This window comes from Macaca thibetana, chromosome 9, assembly GCF_024542745.1.
Source record: "Macaca thibetana thibetana isolate TM-01 chromosome 9, ASM2454274v1, whole genome shotgun sequence".
NCBI classification, from domain to species: domain Eukaryota; kingdom Metazoa; phylum Chordata; class Mammalia; order Primates; family Cercopithecidae; genus Macaca; species Macaca thibetana.
Genome location: NC_065586.1, coordinates 39561599 through 39587469, shown reverse-complemented (window position 1 = coordinate 39587469; position 25871 = coordinate 39561599). Strand labels below are relative to the sequence as shown.

Below are 25871 nucleotides of genomic sequence, written 5' to 3'. Positions count from 1 at the left end.
ATGCATGCGAGCAGCCCCAGAGATGCTGAGACGCTCCAAAATCTCCAGCAGGATACAGGAGGCTGATGGAGGGTCTGAAATTGCAAAGGGTCAGTAAGGAAGTCTGGTGCTTGGACATACAGGGACAGAACTGGTTGGCATCAGCCATGGCGGCCTTCATATTAACAGGCAGGGGAATTGCTTAAAACAGGGAGGTGGAGGTTGCAGTGAGCTGAGATGGCACCACTGCACACCAGCCTGGGCAACTGAGCTAGACTCCATCTCAAAAAAAAAACAAAAAAGAAAATGGGGGTTGAACACAGGTGGCTCAGGCCTGTATACAATTCCAGCACTTTGGGAAGCTGAGGCAGAGAGATCACTTGAGGCCAGGAGTTTGACACCATCCTCGGCAGCATAGCAAGATCCCATCTCAACAATAAAAAAACAAAGAAATTGGCTAGGCATAGGGGCAAACGTCTGTAGTCCCAGCTATTTGGGAGGCTGAGGTTGGGGGATTGTTTGAGCCCAGGGGTTTCCAGCTGCAGTGAGGCATGATCAAGCCACTGCACTGCAGCCTGAGTGAGAGAGCAAGAGCTTGTCTCTAGGAGAAAAAACAGAAGACATGCAAGTTTTCACCACCTTCTGAGAGTAATCGACTTTCAGGAGGAATAAAGAAAGAAAAAAAAAGACCACTAAATGGTTGAGGGTGTGTTCCTGGTTAGGCTCAGTTGCTAGCTGAGTAGTATCTGAAAAATTCATTAGTAAAACTACAGCCCTAGGGATGAGTCATGAAGTTAAATGATGAATGTTAAATTCATTAGAAACGCCCATGGTCTTTCTTTACATGAATTCCAGTGAAAAATTTCTAAGTCCCTAAATAGTAAAGGGTCTGAAATGATAGCAGCTCCTTACTAAAGACTAAAAAAGGAAATGGCATCTTCAAGAATCATGAGAGAGTTCCATGCTGAAGAAGCTCTAATTTTGCATTTGCTCAAGTATTGATTTGATTTGGCTAATATGACACTAATCTTAGGTAAAGCATGCAAACAACTCCATCTCCTCATTAATAAAAACTGAGTAGGTAGTCTAGTATCAATTCTGATTTTTAAGAAGCGAGTTAGAAAAGAATTATGGAACCAATAAGATGTTTGAATAGTTAGTTACAAGCTATTCAAAGGAGAATTCAAAAAACCACACAGTATGAGGACATAAAGTATGAAATAAATTTCACTAATATATTTAAAAATAAACTGATTAGACAGGCAACAACTGGGCACAGGTCTCCTCATCTCCAGCAACACAAACCCAGTCACGCAGCTATGGGGTTGAAAAGGCTGCATGGTCAAAAAGGAACTGGTCTGACTTGAGATTTATTACTTTGCATTTTGAGACAGAGTTTCACTCTGTCACTCTGGCTGGAATGCAGTCGTGCACTCATAGCTAACTGCAGCCTTGATCTCCTAGTCTCAGGGGATCCTCCTGCCTCAGCCTCACCATAGCTAGGACTACAAGTGAGCATCACAACTCCCAGCTATTTTTTTTGTTGTTGTTGGAGAGAGAGACCTTGCTATGTTGCCCAAGCTGGTTTCAAAACTCCCACCCTCAAGAGATCTGCCCACCTTGACAACTGGAGTAACTGACTCTACAGACACATACCACCATGCCTGGATAATTACATGTTATTAATTTTTATTTGTGTAGAGAAATCTTGCTATGTTGCCAAGGGTGGTCTCAAACTCCCGGACTTAAAACAATTCTCCCATCTCTGCCTCCCAAAGTGCTGACACTACAGGCATAAGCCACTGCATCGGCCTGACTTGAGGTTTCTTTAATCTAGCATCCCATACTTCATATAATTGTGAAAGCCAGTACTGTTTTTTATTATTCTTATTATTATTACTTAGTATTTCAACAAGAATCAACCATCTCTCAGGACCGGGCGCGGTGGCTCACACCTATAATCCCAGCACTTTCAGAGGCTGAGGCGGGCGGATCACAAGGTCAGGAATTCAAGACCAGCCTGATCAATATGGTGAAACCCCATCTCTACTAAAAATGCAAAAATTAGCCAGGTGGGCTAGCAGGCGCCTGTACTCCCAGCTACTTGGGAGGCTGAGGCGGGAGAATCGCTTGAACCTGGGAGGCATAGGTTGCAGTGAGCTGAGATCACGCCACTGTACTCCAGCCTGGGCAACAGAAAGAGACTCTGTCTCAAAAAAAAAAAAAAAAAAAAAAAATTCAACCATCTCTCACCATTGCCATGACCCTGGTCAGAAACACGTTATCTCCTGCCTGGATGTTGCCACATTCAGGACTCCTGTTTCTACCCAAATCTCCCCACAATCTTTCTCAACTCAGCAGCCAAGGGATGTTTTTAAATCAGAAGAAAGATCACGTTGCCTCTCTGCTCAGAACCTCCCGCAGTTCCCATCCCAGTCAGAGTAAAAGTCAAAGCCCCAGCAATAGCCTCCCAGGGCTTACACAATCTTTACTGATCTCAGCCCAACAACTCCCTGGCCTCCTCCCCTACTTCTCTTCCCCTCCCACTCCCCCCACCCGGCCCCACTGGTCTCTTTCCTGAGCTTCAGACACATCACGGAGTTCCCTTCTAGCAACTTTATCCTGTTGTTTCTGCCTACAACGTTCTTACCTCAGCACCTTGGCCAGCTGCTTCCCCCACTTCAAGTCTTTGCTCAATTTTCACTTAGGGCGACCCTGGCCACTCTATTTAATATTGCCATCTGTACCCATTCCTGCCATGCTCACTCCTTTTTTTTTTTCCCACAAAATCTCGCTGTGTCACTCAGGCTGGTGTGCCATGGCATGATCACAACTGAGACCTCGAACTCATAGGTGAAGCAATCGTCCTGCCTCAGCCTCTCTAATAGCTAACACTACAGGTGCATGCCACCACACCTGCTAATTTTTTAAAAAAATATATACGGCATCACTATGCTACCCAGGCTTGTCTTGAACTCCTGGGCCAAAGCAATCCTCCTGCCTCAGCCTCCTAAATACCTGGAATTATAGGTGTGGGCCACCACCCCTGGGTTCATGTTCATTTCTTCTTGCAGCTGTTACAAACTGCCCTACATTGAGTGCCTTAATACACCACAAATCTACCACCTAACAGTTCTGGGAGCCAGAAGTCCAAAATAGGTCAATTAAGGCTAAAGCCAAGGTGTCAGCAGGACTGCATTCCTTCTGTAGGCTCCAGAGAGGATGTGTTCCCTTGCCTTTCCCAGCTTCTAAAAGCCACCCCCATTCAATTGGCTCATGGCCCCTAACTGCATCTTCAAAGCCAGAAGCGAAGCATATTCAAATCTCCTTCTCTGACCTCTGCTTCCATCATCACATCTCCTCCAATTCTGACTCTCTTACCTCCCTCTTTCTCTTATAAAAACCCTTGTGACTGCTAGACACAGTAGTCGTGGCTCACACCCATAATTCCAACAGTTTAGGAGGTCAAAGCGGGGAAAGGCTTGAGGCCAGGAGTTCAAGACCAACCTGGGAAACATAGCAAGATCCCCAACTAAACAACAAAACCAAAAAGAAATAAGAAAAGAAAAAATTAGCTGGGCATGGTGGTATGCATCCGTATTTTCAGCTACTTGAGAGGCTGAGGTGAAAGGGTCGCTTTAGCCCAGGAGATCGAGACCAGACTTGGCAACGTAACAAGATCCCATCTCTACAAAAAAATACAAAAATTAGCTGAGCAAGGATGGTGTGCACCTGTAGTCCCAAATACTTCAAAGGCTGAGGCAGAAGAATTGTTTGATTTGAGCCCAGGTGGTTGAGGCTGCAGATAGATATGACTGCATCATTACACTCCAGTATGGGTGAAAGAGAGACACTCTGTCCAAAAAGAAAAAGAAAAGAAATACACATTTGGTTTCTGCCCTTATCCCGGCACAGAGCTTCTAAAGTTCTCATAAACATTTCGGTGATAAAGGTGATAGGAGCATCTTCTGTTTCAACATTTGGTCTTAGTCCCAGGTTTCTAACACAAGAACCTCTAAGACCTTTGGGATCTCCACCATAGTAAGAATGCATTTGATGATGTTACTGAGATGACTGGGTGACTGAAAGCTCCTAGACAGCTTCAGGAGGAGGGCTGGTTGCCAGAAGAGCAAACCATGTGATTAGAGGCTTGGAACTGTCAGCCTCACCTACTGAGCTCCAGAAAGAAACAGTGGCTGAAGATTGACTTAATCACCAACAGTCAACTGATTTCATCAATCATGCCTGCATAATGAAGCCTTCATAAACACCCTAAACAACAGGGTTTGGAGAATGTCTGGGTTGCTGAACACAAAGGGGATACTAAGAGGTAACATGCCCAATAGAGGGCATGGAAGCTCTGTGCCCCTTCCCACATACCCTGCCCTGTGCATCTATTTCCCTTTTTTTTTTTTTTTTTTTTTTTTGAGACAGGGTCTGGCTCTGTCTCCCAGGTTAGAGTGGCACAATCGTGGATCACTGCAACCAGTATGCCTCCCTAGTTCAAGCCATCCTTTCACCTCAACCTCCTGAGTAACTACAAGTGTAGGCACATGTCACCGCACCAGGCTAATTTTAGAAAAAAAAAATTTGTAGAGATGGGGTTTCACAGTGTTGCCCAGCCTGGTCTTAAATTCTTGAGCTTAAGCGATGCTCCTGCTTCGGTCTCCCAAAGTGCTGAGAATACAGGCAGAAGCCCAGCATGTGTACATCTCTTTCATTGGCTGTTTCTGAAATATATCCTTTACAATGAACCAGTAATAGAAAGTAAATTGGTGAGATCCAGTGGCTCACGCCCATAATCCTAGCACTTTGGGAGGTTGAGATGGGAGGATCATGTGAGCCCAGAAATTTGGGACCAGCCTGGGCAACATAACAAGACGCCATCTCTACAAAACATAAAAGAACATAGCCAGATATGGTGGTGCAGGCCTGTACTCTCATTGGGAGGCTGGGGCAGGAGGATCACGAGTCCAGGAGTTCAAGGCTACAATGAGCTTTGATCACACGGCTGAATTGCAGCCTGGCAACACAGTAAGACCTGTATCTCAGAAAAAAAGAAAATAACCTGTTTTTCTGAGTTCTGCAAGTTGTTCTAGCAAATGAGTTCTGCAAGCTGTTCTAGCACATGATTCAACCCAAGAAGGGGGTCATGAGATCCTGGTTTCTAACTGATTGGTCAAAAGTACATCTAACAACCTAGGACTTGCAATTGGCATGTGAAGTGAAGGTAGTCTTGTGGGACTGAGCCTCTATCCTGAAGGGTCGGCACTAACTCCAGGTAGTGTCAGAATGCAATTGGGGGATACCCAGTTGGTATCCAGATTGTCCGAAAACTGGTGTAGAATCTCCACATGCACATTTGGTTGGAAGTGTTTGACCACAGCTACTATTCAAGAGAAAGAACTACTCATTATTTAAAAAAAAAAAAAAAACCATAAAATTATGTTCTACAAAAAACAAATCAACCTTATCTACAGCCCAGTCCTACTCAAATATGGAATGTTAGAACAAAAAGTCTCATCATGGACTCGAGAGCTGACATCAGGAATGTCACAGCCATCCTGCTCTCTGAGAACTCATCTTCAACAGGCAGGGGGGACACTGCAACTTGGGCCATGATCCCTGCACAAGTAGTAAAAAAATGAGTAGTAGAAATCCAGGGTCCTAAACCCATATCCAGAGCGGTAAGAGTTTTTCACCGGCTGGCTAATTTACAGTGGTCTTGCATCAGAGGAAAAATAAGGCTCAGAAACTAGGTATTCAAGTTACCCAAAACTCTCATCAGATACAGAATCCATCTGCTAACTTTCTATCTAGTATTAATTCCATAAAGTTAGAAAAATATCACTCCAAAAATAAATCCATATGGCACCTAGCATCAATGCATTTCTCCCAAGTAAAAGAGGAGGCAAGGTGCTTTACAACTCAGTAATGGGCTACCACAACACAGGACAGTGGTACAAAGCTCCCTTTCTCCCCCGCATAACCCAACACAGAAAAGAGTGGGTGCAGTGGAATGAGGCTGGGTGAAGAGAAGTTCCTCTTCTTACTGAGAAAATAGATCACAGGGCATCAAGTAACATGTAAAAGTCTTTATAACAAGGCATTTTTTAAAAAAACATTTTCTAATATTTTGGTATCAGGAAAACCCTCAGATGAATTTCAAACACTATAAAAATGCAATACATAAACAGAAAATATTAACTGTTAACAATAATAGAGATAAATTGGAACCTTTATGGATTGCTTTTTGGAATGTAAAATGTTACAGCCCACTGTGGAAAACGGTTTGGTAGTTAACATATTAAGCATAGAATTACATGATCCAACAACACCCTTTAAGCTCTATACCCAAAAGAACTAAGAGCAGGGACTCAAACAGGTATTTGTACACCCGTTTAATAGCAGCATTATTCACAGTGGCCAAAAGGTAGAACCAGCCCTATGCCCATCGGTAGGTGGATAAAGAAAATGTAATATACACATACGCAGAATATTATTCAGGCATTTAAAAAAAAAAAAAAAAAAAACTCACCAGGTTCAGCAGCTTACACCTGTAATCCTAGCACTTTGGGAGGTCAAGGCGGGCTGGTCGCTTAAGCACAGAATTTTGAGACCAGCCTGGGCAACACGGCAAGACCTCACTTCTACAAATAAAATTTTTTTCTTAAAAAAGGAAATTCTGATAGTGTTACGAGCCTTGACAGCATTATGCTAAGTGAAATAAGCCAGACACAAAAGGACAAATATTGTACAAGTCCACTTATATAAGGTATTTAGAATAAACAAATTCATAAACAGAAAATAGAATAGTAATTGCCAGGGGCCAGGAGGAGGGTTCAATGGGGAGCTATTGCTTATGGGGTACAGAGCTGCAGTTTAGAATGATGACAAAGCTCTGGAGATGGAGAGTGGTGATGGCTAACAACGCGGATGTGCTTAAAACACCAGGGACCTGTGTGCCCTTAAAAATGGTTAAGTGTTATTTTGTATTATGTATATTTTATCAAAAAATAAAAATAAAACACCAAAACAGTACACCACATAAGGACGTACTAAGATGGCAAATCTAAAGCAACTTTTTAAAACCCAGATAGTTTTTCTGTAAACAGCATACGAATTAAATGCTTATTAAAAATTTGCCCCTTTAATTTAGTTGAATTAATTCTACTTTCAGAGATTAAATAATTAAATACACTTAATTGGAAGCATAACTGAAAAGCTAAACACTGAATGCAGGAAGAGGAACTGTAAAAACACATCTATGTACATAAACTAATTTACTGACAACACTCGAGTATCCCTTAACTAAAGCCCCAGTATTACAGAGAAGATGGACAAGCACTTGAAAAGCTGTCAGCAGGAAACTGTTATACCTAAAAATGTCAATAAATCTGCATTAAAGAGAATGTTCTATTTTTCTATTATTAAAGGTTGTCACCTAGCGTTACCATCTGTTACCATGTGCACTGACTACTAGGCCAGATTTAGACATCAACAAGTAATGAAGCATACATACTTAGGAAGTTACAATTTATAATAAAAACTATGATCAGAAAAATAGTATTTGCATCATGAAGACCTTCAGTTACCACTTAGTTTTCATCCTCATAGGCTTTATTGATCAATATAGTAAAGAGGTATATTAACTCTTATAACTTAAAACAACTTGTTGCCTAGGAAAGCATACCAAAAAGAATCATCTTTTATTTCCAAGACAGGTGTTTTAAGAATAATATAATCTGTAAAACAGAATAGACATACAACAGGCCAGGCATGGTGGCTCACGCCTGTAATCCCAGCACTTTGTGAGGCCAAGGCAGGCGAAATCACAAGGTCAGGAGATCGAGACCATCCTGGCCAACATGGTGAAACCCTGTCTCTACTAAAAATACAAAAATTAGCTGGGTGTGGTGGTGCGTGCCTGTAATCCCAGCTACTCAGGAGGCTGAGGCAGAAGAATCCCTTGAACCAGGGAGTCGGAGGTTGCAGTGAGCTGAGATCATGCCACTGCACTCCAGCCTGGTGATGGAACAAGACTCCATTTCGAGGAAAAAAATAAAAAATAAAAATACAACAAATACAGTAACACATAAAATCTCTTTTTCTTTTAACCTTCTGCTGGTCCTTCAGTTGCTGCTGGTACTGTTCTGTCATTGCCTTCTGAAGAATGATGGCTTCCTAAAAAGAAAATAAACATATAATAAACCAATAAAAACTCACAGTGAAAGACAAAAGAGAATCTAGATAACAATGCAATCATTTTTAAGATATAATAAACATGAAAAATGATTTTTTAACTCAATGGAAAAAATACTTTCTAATTCAGAAAAAATTATAACACTTCTATTTGGAAGCTAAAAAATATTATTTTAGAATACAAATACAGAGTAGACCAAAGTAGGTTTGTGGATTTAACATTAGTTACTGTAACTGTATGATAAAATTACTGGATATTGCAACCTGAAGAAGCACAATTATGCTTCAAGTACCATGCTCATCTGTCTCACTCACACATACACACACACACACCCCGAAGTGTGAATGCTTGTTTTGCTCAGACACTTAATTAACTTTCTATAAATAAGTTCAGGGTTTGCTGTAGAATGCTTCCTGCTTTCCATTTTCACTATGGTGAAAGCTATGGAAACTCGATCCCCATAATTTAATCAAAGTTGTACTTAAAGTAACTCATAAGTAAAAATTTAAGATCCTATCTTCAGTATCAAGAAAACATTTTAATCCAGGTAATATAATCTGCTTGCTTCTAAAAACTGGGACATAAAGCAATAGATCAGTTAGGCAGTCACATGGTAAACAGGTTTATCCTACTGGAGCAGAAGTTTATTCACAAATAGGAAAGAAAGAATCTAAGATTATCAGAGCTCCAGTAAGGATTAAGACCACAAGTTGCCCCTAGTATACATCCACTGTCCTTAAAGATCTGAGCTACTAACATGGAAAAGATTGAAAAACACTGCCTTCAAGTATAAATAAAAATGTATTACATTTCGGAAGAATACATTGCTTAGGGGGAAGGGAAGCAGATGCTCATCTATTTTGTCCTATCTATTGATAAATAAAGTCAGAAGCTGTACTAAAACTAAAATAAAAGTTATACATACATTTTCTCTTAATTTTTAAAGAGTAATGATTAGTCTGAAAAACTCATTTGGTGGTTACTGTTCTTGAATTAAAAGTGCCATACTGAGGTGAAATCTTTTTGGTTTTCAATACCTAGCTTTATTATGTCACAATTATCTTGGGATTCTTTTCAACTTACTGCATATTGTGAAAACTCACTTGAATTCAAAACTCTAGGTAAATCTACAAACATCTGTGAATCCATCTTTAATTAACTTCTAAAACACACTTTCTCTGCACACATTTCCTTTCTCTTTTTTTAACTTTAATATTTGGATTTAGGAAGCATTAAGTTCTTTGACTGTAAAGTCAAAGAAAAAAGAGATATGAGGTCAAAGGAATGATAGATAATAAAGAAGAGGCCGGTAATTAAAAAGTAAAATTTCAGTAAAGAATGACAGTTAAGATCGTTGTTCATGTTACTACCTGAACACCAAGGGTTTGGTCCAGGTCCTGCTGCTCACCAGACAGTAACTAGTCATTGAGGTGACAAGTATTACCAAGCAAGAAAGCTTTAACCTGGTGCTGCAGCCCAGGAGATAGGGGCTCAGTCTCAAATTTATCTCCCTGACTGACTAAAACTAGGGTCAGGAAAGAAATGTAATAATGTGTAAGAGAACAGAAATTAGAGAGGGGCAGGAGGCATCTGGTGCTGAGATCTGATATTTTTCAGTTATTTGATACTTACTGAAGGTCTTTTTTTGAGGAGAGAACTCAGATAAAACAGATACAAGTTTCAAGGTTTAACAGCAGGGTCAACTCTTACGTTGATCCAAACAAAACCCTATCCATGGGACAACTGGGCCGGTGTCAATGTAAGCAATAATTCTATAGGTCCTTTTTGTTTAAAATCTGAACAATTAAATTTATATTATATGCTAAACATAAGGAAAATACATCTTATGTACTCAAGGCCAGAAGAGATAGAAGTAAAACCTACTACTAATAGCCTATGAGTGTCAAGTTTGGGAACACTATAAAAAATTACAAAAAAGTAATAAATGCATAAAAGTTACAAATTAACAAGTGCTATTTCAGAATTCTTCTAAATACTAAGTACATGAACTTACTAATATTTGCATTACTAACCACACAATAAGAACCCGACTTCTGACTATTCTGAGATAAGGTATAAATGTGTACCTTTACCTTAAATGGGAAAGTGTGTCTTGTACCCACTTTGAGATTCGTGAAAGGGAAAACTGATTTGAAAAATGTTTGCTTGTCAAGTTCATTTATATGTTAAGAAAAGGTCAATACAATTTTTCCTTTTCAATGTAGAAAAGTAATACATAATACTATAGTTATAAATACTAAAACACAGTCTGTGGAATACAAGAAAACATTAAATACAAACACTATGTAGGAAAATGGAGGTAAAAAGATGATACCTTGCAAAGACTTCAGTAGAAGATTTTTATCAACGTCATCGCTTTCAAAAGGGCATGTTTTAGGATACAAAGATAATACTTCAACAGTAACCCTCCCTCCCCAGGCTAGAGGCAGTGACTTATGCCTGCAATTCCAGCACTTTGGGAGGCCAAGACAGGCAGATCACTTGAGGTCTGGAGTTCGAGACAGACCTGGCCAACAGAGTGATACCCCATCTCTACCAAAAAATACAAAAATTAGCTAGGTGTAGTGGCATGCACTTATGTAGTCTCAGCTACTCGGAAGGCTGAGGCAAAAGAATCCCTTCAACCTGAAAGGCGGAGGTTGCAGTAAGCCCAGATTGCACCACTGCACTCCAGCTTGGGCGACAGAGTGAGAATCTGTTTAAAAAAAAAAAAAAAAAAAAAAAAGTCATGTTTACATAGAGTTAGGCTGCACAGCTCACTCTCTTAACCATCCTGTAATTCTGCCCACTCTATGCTATGCTCAGTCACTGACGCACTTGTTTGGTAGCTCCCTTAGAGCTTAGAACCTAGGTTTTATGTCCTGCTCTACAGCTATATAATTTAACAATTTTCCTCTTGAGTTTGTTGGATTCTAACCCTATATATAACAAATCTTATTAATAGTACTGAATCTTAAAGGAGGCTGTGATGTCTTTAGTCCCTAGAAATATTAAACAACCTATAAACAAACGACCATATGAGAGTAAACAATCCAAATTTCTACATGCTTTAAAACACTGAGGCAATGTACTGAGAAACACACCTAAGAAACTGCAACCAATCTACTCTGGACAAAAATTTAGACACTGTCTCTTCAAAATAAGCTATCTGGTGGTACTTATGCATATTCTTACATATAGCAACAGTATTTTACATGCCATAACCTTAAAAATAATTTTAAAAGTGTCAAAATTATAAGCCTTAATCCATCTCTGTGGGCTTGAAAAATGATACAATATACATTTGTTTCTTTAAAGTATTCAATAAAATGCATAAACTTCTAGAGCAATCACTGAAAAAAGGGTTCATACTAAAGGTTGTAATACTAGGAAAGAGGGCTCAGTACTGCAGGTTCTTAAAGGCAAAAGTTAATAAAGCCTTGCTTTTGGTTGTGAATCCTGGCCTTAAAACATTATTCACATGATCTCCCCTTCCTTTTCCTATTGTAAAGATGTGGTGACAAACCAGGTTTGCTCATGCAGATGATAATCTTGAAAACAGTGGCAGAGAAATAACATGAAGGGAATATAGTTTACTTAATGACCTCCTAAATTGGAACTTATTACCCCATGCCTCTTGCATATCTCCAGACTAATATAAAAGAGGTATGAAATGGCTGTTTCCTACCAGTATTTTATTTGATGCTTCATTTTTTTTTTTAATTACTTGTATAACTACCTACAATGCGTTAACAGGAACAGGAAAGCATAGCTATTCAAGGAACTAAATAATTATATAAATCTCTAAGACATAGTAATGGACCAATTATTTTTAAAGTACAACACACTGACAAGTAGTTTATTTTTAACTCAGTTTTGGTTTGTTGTTAATGCCATTGCTTGGGAAAAAGCAAACAAAAGCAGGAGGAGGTGAAGGAGAAACAAGAATAGAAACAAGAAATAGAACCAGCAGCATAAGCAAGTAAAGAGGAACGAGATGATGATGATGATGAGAATAAAACAGACTGGAAGAAAGGAAAAAGAACAGGTGAGGGAACCAGAAGGCCTATTATGATACCTTTTTTCCCCTCCTTGATTCATGAAAACTGAAAAAGTTCAAGACTTTTTTACAACAACAACAAAAAAAAAACAAGCAAAAAGATACACAATCACCCCCTAAATTTTGTTAAGACTGAGATAATGCTCCATTCACGTCTGGCTCAGGTGCCAGCAGAAGGAAGGGACCCTCCAGATTCTACAGAAGAAGGGGGAGGACTCCTCCTTGCCCTGACGGCACCTCCACTGCTACCACCGAGGCCCACGGCACAGCACCCACAGCTTCCTACCCATGCCAGGCCAGGTGGCTCCGCAGCGCTCCTACTCCCACTTCCCAGGACCCCAGACTTGCGGCTGCTGCCACCACTAGGGCCAATGCCAATACAACCACCGCTGCTGTCGCCCTCGATGCACTGGCGCTCCCTACAAGGCTCTTACCACCTGGCCACAGCCACAGCCCTGCCCCCCAACCTGGCCACAGACGGCGGCCCTCCTACCTACTCCTCCAAAGCACCACCCACCGCAGCGAAGCCAGCCGCCACGTCCCAGGCTCCAGGCTCCAGCCTTCACTTTCCAGCGTGTGGCAGGTTGTTCCTCCTTCTGGCACGGAACAGCTGAGCCAACAAAGTCAGAAAAGCCTAGAACATGATGCAGGGAGTGGTAACGTTAGAGCCTAACCTCGTCATAGTGGCCACTGGGTGGCAGTGACAGGTTTCAGTTAACTGGAGACTCCACAGTGGCCTGCTCCCCATCCACAGGAGCCGTTGGGCCCACCGGGGCTGCGGCTCCTCGGCGAGCAAGAACAGCAAAACTCAGACCCAGCCACCACCACCCCGCCTGCCCTGTCCCCCCCCCCCCGCGCCCCCCGCCCAATCCGAGTGCCAGTTTCCGTTCCTAACGCCTCCACCCACAGGGCCCTGTCCCCCCATGACGCCTGCTACTCCGTGTCCAGGGATCCCAGGTTGTCTCAACACAGAGCAAGAGGACGCAGACCCGGGAACCATGACGGGTGTCGGGGCCCTGCCATGCTCATGATTCCCATGGAAACGCTGTGCCCCCACCGGGCTAAATCCACGAGCAGTAGGAGGTCTCCCTCTAGATTCTGGAGCCTGGCTCCTTCCTTGGAGGCCACCGCTGTGGCGGCCACTTTGCCACCACCAGCAGTGTAGCCCTCGATAGTGTCCCGAACACCCCCACACTCCCAGGAAGTGTAACCACCGATAGCGCCCCCAACCCGTCCTCACCTCGAGCACCCAATAGCGACCCCAAACTGCCCCCATACCGGAAGAAATGACGCCGAGAACAGCGCCCCAACCCGCCCTCCGTCCCCGAGCACCACAGCCCTGGATAGCACCCCAACCCCCTCCCAGCTGCAGGCAGTGATGCCCGGAATAGCGCCCCCACGCAGTGGGCAGTACAGTTGAGGATACGCACCTACCGTGGCCGCCTTTCTACCACTCCGGCAGCTGTGCCGTCTCTGTTGCAGCCACCAGCCTCAGCGAGGCGAGCCGCTGTGCCACAGGCTCCGGCCTCCAGCTTGCGTCCGCGGAAACCACCTTCTCCTCCCGCTATAGCACCTTACCGAGCCAGCTGCTAGTCCGCCATCTTACTGCTCCAGCTGCACTTCAGTCTCTGTTGTCGCCACCAATGTTCTGATTGGATGAAAGAAAACCTCTAGGCTTATTCTGATTGGGCTTTCCTATCATGTTCTGATTGGTTAGCCTAAGGCTTGCTCTCATCCAATCAGAACATGTAGTCCAGGAACCTTGGTATATAAAGCCTGCTAAGCGGGAGTCAGCCCGTTCCAGGCTCTTTTGCTTCTGTGTGTTCTGCTGGTGTGTGCCCAGCTTAGAAGTGGGGAAGGGGCTGGGCATGGTGACTCATGCCTGTAATCCCAGCACTTTGGGAGGCCGAGGCCAGTGGATCACGAGGTCAAGTTTAAGACCAGCCTGGCCAAGATGGTGAAACCCCCGTCTCTGCTAAACATACAAAAATTAGCCGGGAGTGGTGCTCCTGTAGTCCCAGCTACTTGGGAGGCTGAAGCAGGAGAATCGCTTAAACCCAGGAGGCGGAGGTTGTAGTGAGCCAAGATCGCGCCACTGCAGTCTAGCCCAGGTAACAGAGCAAGAATCCATCTTGGAGGAAAAAAAAAAAAAAAAAAAAAAAGGAAGGGGGAAAGAAAGAGCCACCTGCTGCATGCTGGAGGCTGTAGCCTACAGCTGCACAGCTGGGCTCACTGCAGTGAGTGGCAGTGATGCAGCATGGCAGGAGCAGTAGGATCTGGATGATTTCCAGCTTCATCCATGTCTCTACAAAGGACATGAACTCATTCTTTTTTATGGCTGCATAGTAGTCCATGGTGTATATGTGCCACATTTTCTTTATACACCAAGCAATAAGATTTATCATCTGGGAGGCCAGGTGCAGTGGCTCACGCCTGTAATCCCAGCACTTTGGGAAGCCAAGGCAGGCAGATCATGAGGTCAGGAGCTCGAGACCAGCCTTACCAACACGCTGAAACCCCATCTCTACTAAAAATACAAAAAAAAAATTAGCCAGGAGTGGTGGCGCGTGCCTGTATTCCCAGCTACTCAGGAGGCTGAGGCAGGAGAATCACTTGAACCCAGTAGGTGGAGATTGCAGTAACCTGAGAATGAGCCACTGCACTCCAGCCTGGGAGACAGAGGGAGACTCCCATCTCATAAATAAATTAATTAATTAATTAATTAAATTTATCATCTGGGGTATCAGGCGAGAGGACTAGCTAGGTTGGGTACATGGAATTAGAATTCATGAATGAAGAAATTCAAAATTAAAGTTAAGAATATTATTGGTCTATATAGCATTTACAGAAAGGTCAAAGAGACAATATTCCAGACTATAGAGGTTAGAGAAAATCAAGTTATCTATCTTAAGAGCACATTTTTTTTTTTTTTTTTTTTTTTGAGACAGAGTCTTGCTCTGTCACCCATACTGGAGTGCAGTGGCGTGATCTAGGCTCACTGCAAGCTCCACCTCCCGGGTTCATGCCATTCTCCTGCCTCAGCCTCCTGAGTAGCTGGGACCACATGTGCCCGCCACCTTGCTCGGCTAATTTTTTGTATTTTTAGTAGAGAAGGGTTTCACTGTGTTAGCCAGGATGGTCTCGATCTCCTGACCTTGTGATCCACCCGCCTCAGCCTCCCAAAGTGCTGGGATTACAGGCGTGAGCCACCGCGCCAAGCCCAGCCTCCTTTTCTTTAAATTTTGGCATAACACAGAACTCAGCAAAACTTTGACAGTAAATACTATTTACAATATTATTGTCTTCTCTATCTACTTGTTTATTTACTGAGAAAAAAAATGTCAGCGTAATCACAGAAGCAACCTAATGAATAAACTACACCTTGATTATAAGAAAGAATGAAAATTGATTCATCCTTCTTGAATACAGAGTTTTAAAAATTCTTAAGTGAACTATGGCTTATTGAGTACATCACAATACTTTTCTGTTACAAAAACAAAGACAAATGACTGCTTTGGGGTTATTTCCCCAAATAGCTTCCATGGGTTTCTCCATCTGGTACATTGCAAAACTTCTTTTAACGCCTAAGCCCTCAGGAGAATTTCACAGCCGCTTTGTAAATCCTGGAAGTTCAGGAAACTGCCAACACATGCTGACCATGCTAAGTCCCAGTCTCCTTGGAAAGGAGTCTTGATAGTAGTGGACTCTCCCTTGAGGAAGTCTCACATGGCAGAAAACCAAGCGACTGTAACACAGGGTCTAGTTGTGCAGTGATCTGCCTCGCTCACTGTCCCTGGGGTTCATTTTCCTCAGCTGGGCACACACAGAATTATGGCTTTCTTTGAACAGAGTTCTTTTGTATCATACGTACCTATGTTAGAGCCATTTGACTCCCTTCATTGTTGGTGGTCTCCAAGCATAAGAAGAATATTATAGGTCAGGCATGGTGGCTCATGTCTGCAACCCCAGCTCTTTGGGAGGCCAAGGAGGAAGGATCACCTGAGGCCACGAGTTCGAGACCAGCCTGGACAACACAGAGAGACCCCATCTCTACAAAAATTTTTAAAAATTAGTTGTACATGGTGGTGCATGCATGTAGTCCAAGCTACTTGGGAGACCGAGGCAGGAGGATCACCTGAGCCTGGGAGGTTGAGGCTGCAGTGAGCTATGATCACACCACTGCACTCCAGTCTGGGCAAGACAGTGAGCTCCTATCTCAAAACAACAACAGCCACAACAACAAAAACGTAAAAAGAATATATAAATGGGAGAATGTGTTCTTAGAACTCACCCACTCGAAACTCGAGGACATCAAATTGACAGTCTTGGTGACTTTCTAGGTAAAAAAATCTTCAAAATGATTATAAATAGATGATTTTTCCTGATTTGGATTGCTGAGAGTTCATTCACAGTTTAGGTTTGTCGAGTAATTCCTGACTCCATCATAGCCAGGAGAAGTAAAGTTTCCTTCAGAAGTGTTTGGAAGAGACCCACCACACACTAAGAAAACAGAAGGCAACAGAGAAAGTAGTAGTAAGATTCAGGCCACAACAGAAGAGATAAACAATACAGGAATAGTAACTAAAACATCAACATTACTGCTTTGATTTGTTTTTCTAGATGCAGTCAGGATTATGATTATGGGTAAAAGGCATGCAAATTATGGAAGTTTCTGCAAGTTTATAAAGGAAAAATGTGCAAAAATCAGTTCTCTATCTTCCTGTTGGTGTAGATTAGGTGGCTGGGGTTTGGCTCTGTATCAATAAGTTAAAATATTGAGGTCTACTGTTCATTAATATTTAATTTAGAGGAATACCCAAATATAATGGTGGCAGGTCCTAATGGCTTGATTAGCAATTCTCCACTTGATCTAATAATTTAATTTAAATCAAACAGATAATAGGACATTGACCTACCAATGAATTTGCCCCCTTTTAATAAAGTAATAGATGCTTCTTGTACCAATGAAATAATTTAGTGGTTTTTTTTTTTAATATTCACTTCCACTTCTAAATTTTAAAACCCTTAGGTAATAGCACCAATCCAGGAAATAGGAGGATATTTATAATTAGAGACCATATCTTGCTTAATTTTGAAATATTCTATATCAAATCAAACTTCCCATTTATTTTCACTGGAAATACGTGTGTGAATAGATGACTAGAAACAATAAAGCCTGTTCTGTCCCCAGCAAAATTAATTACTCTCCGAGACTAAGCTACCTTCTAGGAGGTAGATGCTCTCTTTCCGCACCAAATAATTGACCAAGGACTATGGGACAGGTCACCAATCTTCATGGTAACACGACTGAAACTGTGCTAGAAGTTCATCTAATGGCATTAAAAGTTTTAAATTCACCACAGCAGTTTCTTCCTGAAATCAGAAAGCTTTTTTCTGTCTGCAGTAAGTTTTTGATCTGCTTATATGTGTTTGTCTTATGTCAAATATTTCAAGTGAACTTTGATCACTAAAGGGAAAATGGATGGCTCTGCTGCCATTGGCAGTAGCTGGGGGGCATCTGCAATGCACCTGATCAAAATGAGGTACATTTACAACATCCCACATTATCTGCATCTTCACTGGAGGTATAAGAAGCAGTGAAGCCTCCATATGGCCTGGATCCATCCATGTGAAAAAAATGACTTTCATTGTGTTTCCTGAAGATTTAATCTCACTGCTTACATTCACACTACTACACAGTTTCTCTAGCTGGGGTGAGTTACTTCTAATGCCATTGAATACCTTTGGGAAAGAGTTTAACCTTTAGACACACAATCCATCTTACTGCATATTTCCTAGGAGGTGATATTCCCAGCCCAGACCCACTTCCTTCTATGGGAACCCTGCCCTAAAATGAATGATCTAACAATGCAGGTTTCTATCCCAGTGCCACAAGCCACTATGTTACCCTGAACACATTTTGTGACCTCAGGATGATTTCACTAGAGTGAAAGTATTGCAGTAATGCCTTCCTGCCATGGGGTGATAGATTAAAAGCTGCTGTACACTTTGGAACTAGAAGCCGAGCTCCCAATGTAAGGAAGATAAGCCATCATGCTTACAATGTGGTGTGCAGAGCTCACTGATGGGCAGTTTTTCTTAACAATGCATCAGGACTTTTGTTATTTGGAAAGGAAGCTTAAATGTTAGTTTCTGATGATTCGATGTATATAATGAAGCAGATATTTTTTATATATTTTAATTTTTGTTTATTTTTTGAGATGCGGTTTTGCTCTTGTTGCCCAGGCTGGAGTGCAATGGCATGATCTCGGCTCAGCTCGCTGCAACCTCTGCCTCCCAGGTTCAAGCGATTCTCCTGCCTCACCCTCCCAAGTAGCTGGGATTACAGGCATGCACCACTGTGCCCAGCTAATTTTGTATTTTTAGTAGAGACGGGGTTTCACCATGTTGGTCAGGCTGGTCTCGAACTCCTGACCTCAGGTGATCCACCTGCTTCGGCCTCCCAAAGTGCTTGGATTACAGGTGTGAGCCACCATGCCCGGCAAGCAGATATTTTTTAATACCTTGAAAAGTAATTTGAAAAATCAATCTCCATATGCAATTAAACATAATAGTTCTTTCCTCGTTAGTTATGGATTCAAAGCTTCAATTTTCTTATTTGAATTTTTAAGAATGAATTATTATTGACTCCAAAATATTAAATAATAACTGTAGTCATTCACATAGTTACAATAATTGGCAAACTATTGTTCCAATGCTATACAAAATAAAAAAAATTTACATGAAATAACTAAACAATAATTCATTAAGTGATTAATATTCCAGTGTTTAAAAGGATTTGAATGACTCGAGATTAGAAATAATGACTCAGACTATGGCACTAAAAGTTATGCAGTAGGAGAATGCACTCCACAACAAAAGATGTCAGCTTTTAAATTTTACTATAATTAATTAAATTTAGCTCTCTGGGGCTTCTGGTCTAAAGTGTCTTCTGGCTCACTAGACCAGAAGAAGAGTTTGCTATCATTTACTGAGCAGACAAAAATACCAGTCTTTGCTCATCATCTACTCAGCCTGTCTTATCCAATCAGCACAATACCCTCCCGGGCAGATAACAGTATCCCTGTTTTCCAGATTAAGATACCAGAATTCAGAAAGATGATGTAATTTGCTGAAGTTCAAATAACTAGCAATAATAGAACTGGGATTCAAACCATCCTTCTGATTCCAAACCATGAAGTAGTGTATAAAGAAACAGATGAGGACAAATATTTCTATAATGCTGAATACAGGAATGGGCATCACATTGCTAAAATCAAAAGAGATTAGAACCAACTATAAGGTTAACGGGACATGTTGGAAACCATGATCAATAGCGTTATCCTGCCTCTGAGTCTGCCTTTGGCATAGAATCACAATGACTGAACATGTTATCGTCATCCATTTATCACAGAGTTCTGCTCTTAGAAGCAACCAGAATGCAATTCTCATCATTCTCCTCTAATCCCTTTTGTACTCAGAAACTACAATTCTCAGAATACAAATGGATAGGAAGTAGGCATGTGAGATTTAGGACAGGCTATAAAATTTGCTATAAGCAGGGACAAAATCAGATACAGGTAGTATTGTAGGATGCACCAGGTGGCATAGCTTTTCATTTTCTCTGTCTGTAAGAGTCAGATAGGCAGGTGGGTTTGGAGAAATTTTAGTCTCAGACCAGCTGGATAAGGCATTAGCCAGGAAGCAGTGCAATAAAAGTTAAAACTGCCTCCTCTGCACCGGCAGATCTTCTTTCTTCTTCACTCTTTTCTCTTTTTTTTTCTTCTCCTTCTTCTTTTCTCTTTCTCCCTCTCCTTCTCAATCTCCTCCTCCTTCTCTTTCTCTTCTTCTTCTTCTCCTTTTCTTCCTTTTCTCCTTCTCCTTCTTCTTTTTTTCTCCTTCCCCTTCTCCCTCTGTCTCCTTCTCCCTCTCCTTCTCCCTCTTGTTCTTCTCCCCCTTCTCCCCCTCCTTCTCGTCCTCCTTCTCCTTCTTCTCCCCCTTTCATCTTTCTTCTCCCTCTTTTTGGCAAGTTCTCAATCAAATAGAGTGGGGGCAAAGGCCAACCCACATGCCCTTGTTTGGAGCAGAGTAAAGAGGAACCAAAATAAACATTGAACAGATAAAATATATTATAGAAAAAGGAATGTGGACATTATACTAAAGATTCAGAAAAAAAATTAATTCTGAAAGTGATTCCTTGCTGGAGTTTTAACCTCCCCAAGAGAAAAGACCTGTGGATATGACATTTGTAGGTTTCCCTGCTTAAAGAGTCAGGGCACCCTCATGCATACAGAGATGCCAGTCATCCTGTTGGTAATTCATTCTTAAATATGAATGAACAGCCAAGGATCAGCAGACATTTAGGGAATTGACTATTGTAAAAGGTAGAGACCAATATGAGTAAACAGGAGATAGGAACATGAAGAAAACTGACCCCACATAAGCAACACAAAACTTCAAAGTTACTATTAATATATTCATGTACATATTAATATAGTGAACATATAAAATATTTAAATATATATTTTTCAAAGAACGACGACGGTAAAATAAAGATAATTTCAGGTATATCATTTCTGAAAAAATGTATTGCCCTTGCCCTTGTCCTTGGGGAGCTACAAGAGGGTATGCCTCACCAAAAGAGGAAATTAATCAAGAAAGGGACTTGCATAGCATCACAAAGCCAGCTTTCTAGCCCAGGAGCAGAATGAAGGAACTTGCAAATCTGAAGACAAAGGGAAATTCTGAAATGACAGCCAGCATCAGGTTTGCAGCTGATGGACAAAGACTGAAGGAAGGATATTACTGAGGAAAAGAAATGGAACTGATATGTTTTACTACAGAAGGTGAAGATGCACACCCAGGGTGGAAAGGGTGTGGAAGAATTAGTGATCAATGCGTAAAACCCAAGAAAATATAAAGAGGACACAATTATTATTACTCCTTGGGAAAACAAAAGCAAGTGTTGCCATAGTACACTACTTGGCTCAGTCATGAATGGTATTTACATGATCATGGTAATGTCAACTGAATGACAATTTAAGCAAAAGCTGTGACATACGTATTTTGGGAGACATTTGGGAGATTATATAAACTGTACGTACTTCATGTGCATTTGTGGTGGCAGAGGGCTAATGCTAATCTTCCAGAGTAGGATGTGGATAGATAATGTCCAAAAAAAGCAAAGAGTAGTAGAATAGGAATATTATTTAGAAACAATGACATAAAATCCACCAGCAGTAGCTGCAAGAGTTATAAGTTGATAATTAAGGGATAAGGAGATAACAAGTAAGATCTGCTTTGGAATTTGTGGTTGTGGCTACAACTGTTATCTTTATTTGAGTTCTAAAACTATGAATGTTCATATTCTCTTTCCTAAAGGACATGTGAATACTCCGCCTGTAAAATTCCTAATAACCATTATATTCGTATGATTTAAACTACAAAAATAATTTCAAAGGTAAAAAACAACTGTTATTTATTTTTTGAACTCTCCAAATATTACTCAATAAGCATCCATTATATTTATAACCAGAAAAACAGACTAAAATTAGAATTCAAGTGGATTTATATCACATGATTACAAGTATATTAAATATGCTTTGCCAAGAAGAGATGAGAAAACGCATCAAAATATGGTATAGTGGGAGTGGTTAGTATTTTTTTTTTTTCTACTTCATCTTTGTTTATATATATTCAATCAATAATAGGAAACAAAGTTTCTTTATAATAAACAACCTTAGTCCAAAATTTCCTGGCTCTCAAACAAAAGAAAACACACTTGGTTTCTTATTTTCAAGATCTGAAAGACAACAGTTCAGTCCTTCAGATATTAGAACTTGGAAATAAAATCTGAAGGTTGAATGAGATCATTTTAGGGCAATACAAAGTGGTCATAAGATACAAATATATTTCATATTTTTGAAATTCACTACCCAACAGGAGACAATTAAACTGAAAGCAAAAGTGGCTTCTTATTAAAGGGATAATGATAGTACCTCTACTATCCATTCATTCAACAAGTATTTATCTCTATTATGTACAGGCATTGGGGATTCAGTGAATCCCCAGCAGTGAATGAAACTATAGCTTGACCTCAAGGAGCTTACATTCTAGTGGGGGAAGCAGACAATAAACTGATGAACAAATCAAAATGATATATGGCAGCAGGTGTGAAATGCTGTAAAACAACATGGCAGAGAAGGGTCAGGCCAGGGTGGGGTCTGTAATATAAGGTACTTATACCACATGGATTAAAAGGCATTCAAGCAGAGACCTGAACGAAGTGAGGGTGTGGAGCAGGCCACCATCTGAGCAGGGGTATTCCAGATGAAGGCAACAGCTGGACAGGGAGAATCTCAGCACATTCAAGGAACGGAACGGAGGCCAGGTGGCTGGACCCCAGCAAGCAGAGAAGAGGGGAGTTTGAGATAAGGCAGACAGGTAGAAGAGGGAGGGGCAGCAGGTAATATCAGCCAGGTGGGCCACAGGTGCAATTTGGGATTTTCCTCTGAGTGAGATGAGAAGCCATTAGAGGATTTTCAAAGGGAGCAATATGATGTAATTGAGGTTTAAAACCATCACACGCTGCTGTGTTGAGAATGTTGGGAGATGAGAATGGAGGCAGGGGGACCAGGTGGAACTTGCTAAAATAATCCAAGTGAACAGTGGGGGTAGTAGTAGTAGGGATAATAAGTAGTTTGATTGTGGATATTTTTAAAGATACACCCAATGGGACTTGCCTAGAGATGCCATATAGGGTGTGAGAGGAAGTATTCCAAAATAGACATCAAGATTTTTGACCTTAGCAACCAGAAGTTTGGAATTATTTCCTGAGATAGTATATACTGCAGAAGGGGCAAGTTGGGGGGAGAAATGTGCTAATATTAATCCAGTCTACCTATCTACAGACACATATGTATGTATAGCACTTCACAGTTAACAATCTATTTGTTATTCACACTCAGGGATCTCATTTGCTTTCTTTCACTGCAGGAAGCTGAGAGTGCTGAAGGCACATCTGAAACCACTGGAGGTTGGCGACATAGAGGTCAGGTAGCAGTGCTCTCCCACCAGGAGTCCCTCTGCACCCCCGGAGAGAGCAACCATTATGCAGGACGACCCATCTGCTCAGAACTTTCGGTGGTGGCTTGTGCTGTGACTCTGGTCCCATTCACCTATGTGCTGCTGTAGGCTTAGCTTCCCACAGCCTCCCCAGTTTTGCCATTTGTCATTATCATTCACTCTTAAAATTTATTCTGACCCTGATGCATGGAGTGATAGCCGTTAGCCTCTTAAAACAACTTTTACAATTAGTTTGACAGTTTACTGTGTTTTGATCTCCCAACAATACTTAGAATTTGTCTGAGTTATAGTTGCATAGACGGCAATTTTCCTGACCTAGTTTTCTGACTATGATTTGTGGGTCAGTAAACTCCTTAAATGATGGAATATAACATCTCAGGCCGCAGGGAACACTTACTATCACATGCTCGTTGTTGCAGGATGGATGCGTGGCCGGCCTCAGGTTGTTAAACGTTAGGGTGATCCGCCTTCCCTCTGGGATGGTGATTCTCCACTCGTAGATCCGGCCATGAGGATTTGGGTTCTGTTAGTTGGGAGAAGTAGATGTTCCAGCAGAGCCCTGAAGACCCCCACCACACTCTGATGTGAGGGGCAAAAAGCTAAGAAAACTTCCAATCAAATCGAAGTGTCTCTTTCCATCAGGGAAGCTCTCAAAATTCAGGTATTTAAAAATTATCCTTCTAGACAAAATTATTCTCTGTATTTATGTGGGTGACGATTTTAGTGAATATATACATGCATTTCCTATCTCTATTAATATTTAACCCTGGCTTCCATGGATGATAGTCCACAGACAGCAATTTAATTATCATCATGGCCCAAGAAATATGAGAGACCAATGAATACAATGAACTTAAGAATCAGGAAAAATGGGTCAGGTGCAGTAGCTCATGCCTGTAATCCCAGCATTTTGGGAGCCCAAAGTGGGCAGATCACGAGGTCAGGAGTTCGAGACCAGCCTTACCAACATGGTTAAACCCCGTCTCTACTAAAAATACAAAAATTAGCCGGGTGTGGTAGTGGACACCTGTAACCCAGCTACTCAGGAGGCTGAGGCAGGAGAATCGCTTGAACCCGGGAGGAGAGGTTGCAGTGAGCCAACATCGCACCATTGCACTCCAGCCTGGGTGACAGAACGAGACTCCATCTCAAGAAAAAAGAATCAGAGAAATAAGCTAGGAGTGGTGGCTCACGCCTGTAATCCCAACACTTTGGGAGGCCAAGGCAAGACCCCATCTTTACAAAAAAAATCAGGAAAATCAGAAGGTTAATGTAAGTATCCAGTTCTTCCAAACAAGATCTTTATTTCATCTGAGTTTGTTGGATTTGCAGTAATGCAAATTCTGAGTAACTACAGGACTTTCTTAAGGCAGGCACTGCAGTATAACTCTCATCCTCTTATTATATCTCTCGTGATACTAGTTATTTTCCCTTATAGCATTGATCACAGCTGTAATTTTTCGTTTATCACTGTGATTTTTGATTAAGGTCCAAGAAGATAGGGGTCATGTTTTGTTTTGTTTTTCAAACTGTTGTAACACCAGTGCCTAGCACAGTGTCTGTCCAATGCAGGTGCTCAATGTTGTTTTGAATGAATCAATGAAATCACCTTCCATGCTGGATTCAAATCACAGTCTGAATCCTGAGACAGAGAGTCATCTGTGACAAACCTGACCACGGCAGTATTGCTACAAGTGTCTATGCTGTCAGGAATGGTGTTTGCACAGCATCTGCCCAAGATGCCTCCTGTGAGAGACAAATAATTAAATATATACGTCCAGGTGATTGATTTCTTTTAGTGTCTATTCGAAGTGTCCTGCGTGTACAAAGAAAATAATAAAAAACAAGACCTTGCCCATGAAGAAACGTTAATCTCTGTCAAGAAAACAGGAAAACATGAGTGAAAATTAACATATTCAAATATATGAAGAAGTGAAAAAAAATGCAACCAGTTAGGGGAAGGATATCTCGGGACAATGAGGAAGGCTTGCTTATTTGGTTGAAAAAGTGCTCTGAGACAACAGAGTGACAAATATCTGCCTTATGCTGCTGCCAGGAGACATGCATGACCTTCTCTCTGCCTCAAACTATAGAACACCCCTCAAATAATAGCATGTGGCAATGGGATGTCTCAGCAGCAACAGGTTGCCTTCACACTACCATTGCTCTCCCCAAGTGACCTCCAGGATAGGCTATATGACACCTGGGCTCTGGGCATCCATTGTTAATGGTAGAATTGAGGGAGAGAATCGCTGGTACTGCCCAAAGCTCATTAATCTGCACTTCTTTGCAGAGTATAGACATGCTTGTGCCTTTCTTGGAAGTGAAGAAACTTCAGAGGCTGAATAAGTACATGCGAAAATAAACACCCCAAAGAGAGCAGATACATTTCACTAACCGGAAGTATGATAGTCCCAGATCTCCATGAAGTCTTTTTCACAGCTAGAGGAATTCTGAAGGTTAAAATCTTCAAAAGAGATGGTGAGATAGTATCTGGAGAGCCCCTGGAGATGCCACTCACAGAATAAGTTGTCTCTATATGGA

General features: G+C 41.4%; 1 long non-coding RNA gene across 3 annotated transcripts in view; it reads right to left on the bottom strand.

The window, feature by feature from the left end:
* LOC126963134 (uncharacterized) overlaps positions 1-25871 on the bottom strand; it is a 47571-nt gene that overhangs the window by 2327 nt on the left and 19373 nt on the right. The window contains exon 5 of one of the 3 annotated variants that reach the window (XR_007728947.1): positions 16550-16742. The exons of the other annotated variants lie outside the window; for them this stretch is intronic. This is a non-coding gene — a long non-coding RNA (uncharacterized LOC126963134). Of the gene's footprint in view, positions 1-16549; positions 16743-25871 lie in introns of those variants that run through there. 3 annotated transcript variants of the gene reach the window in all.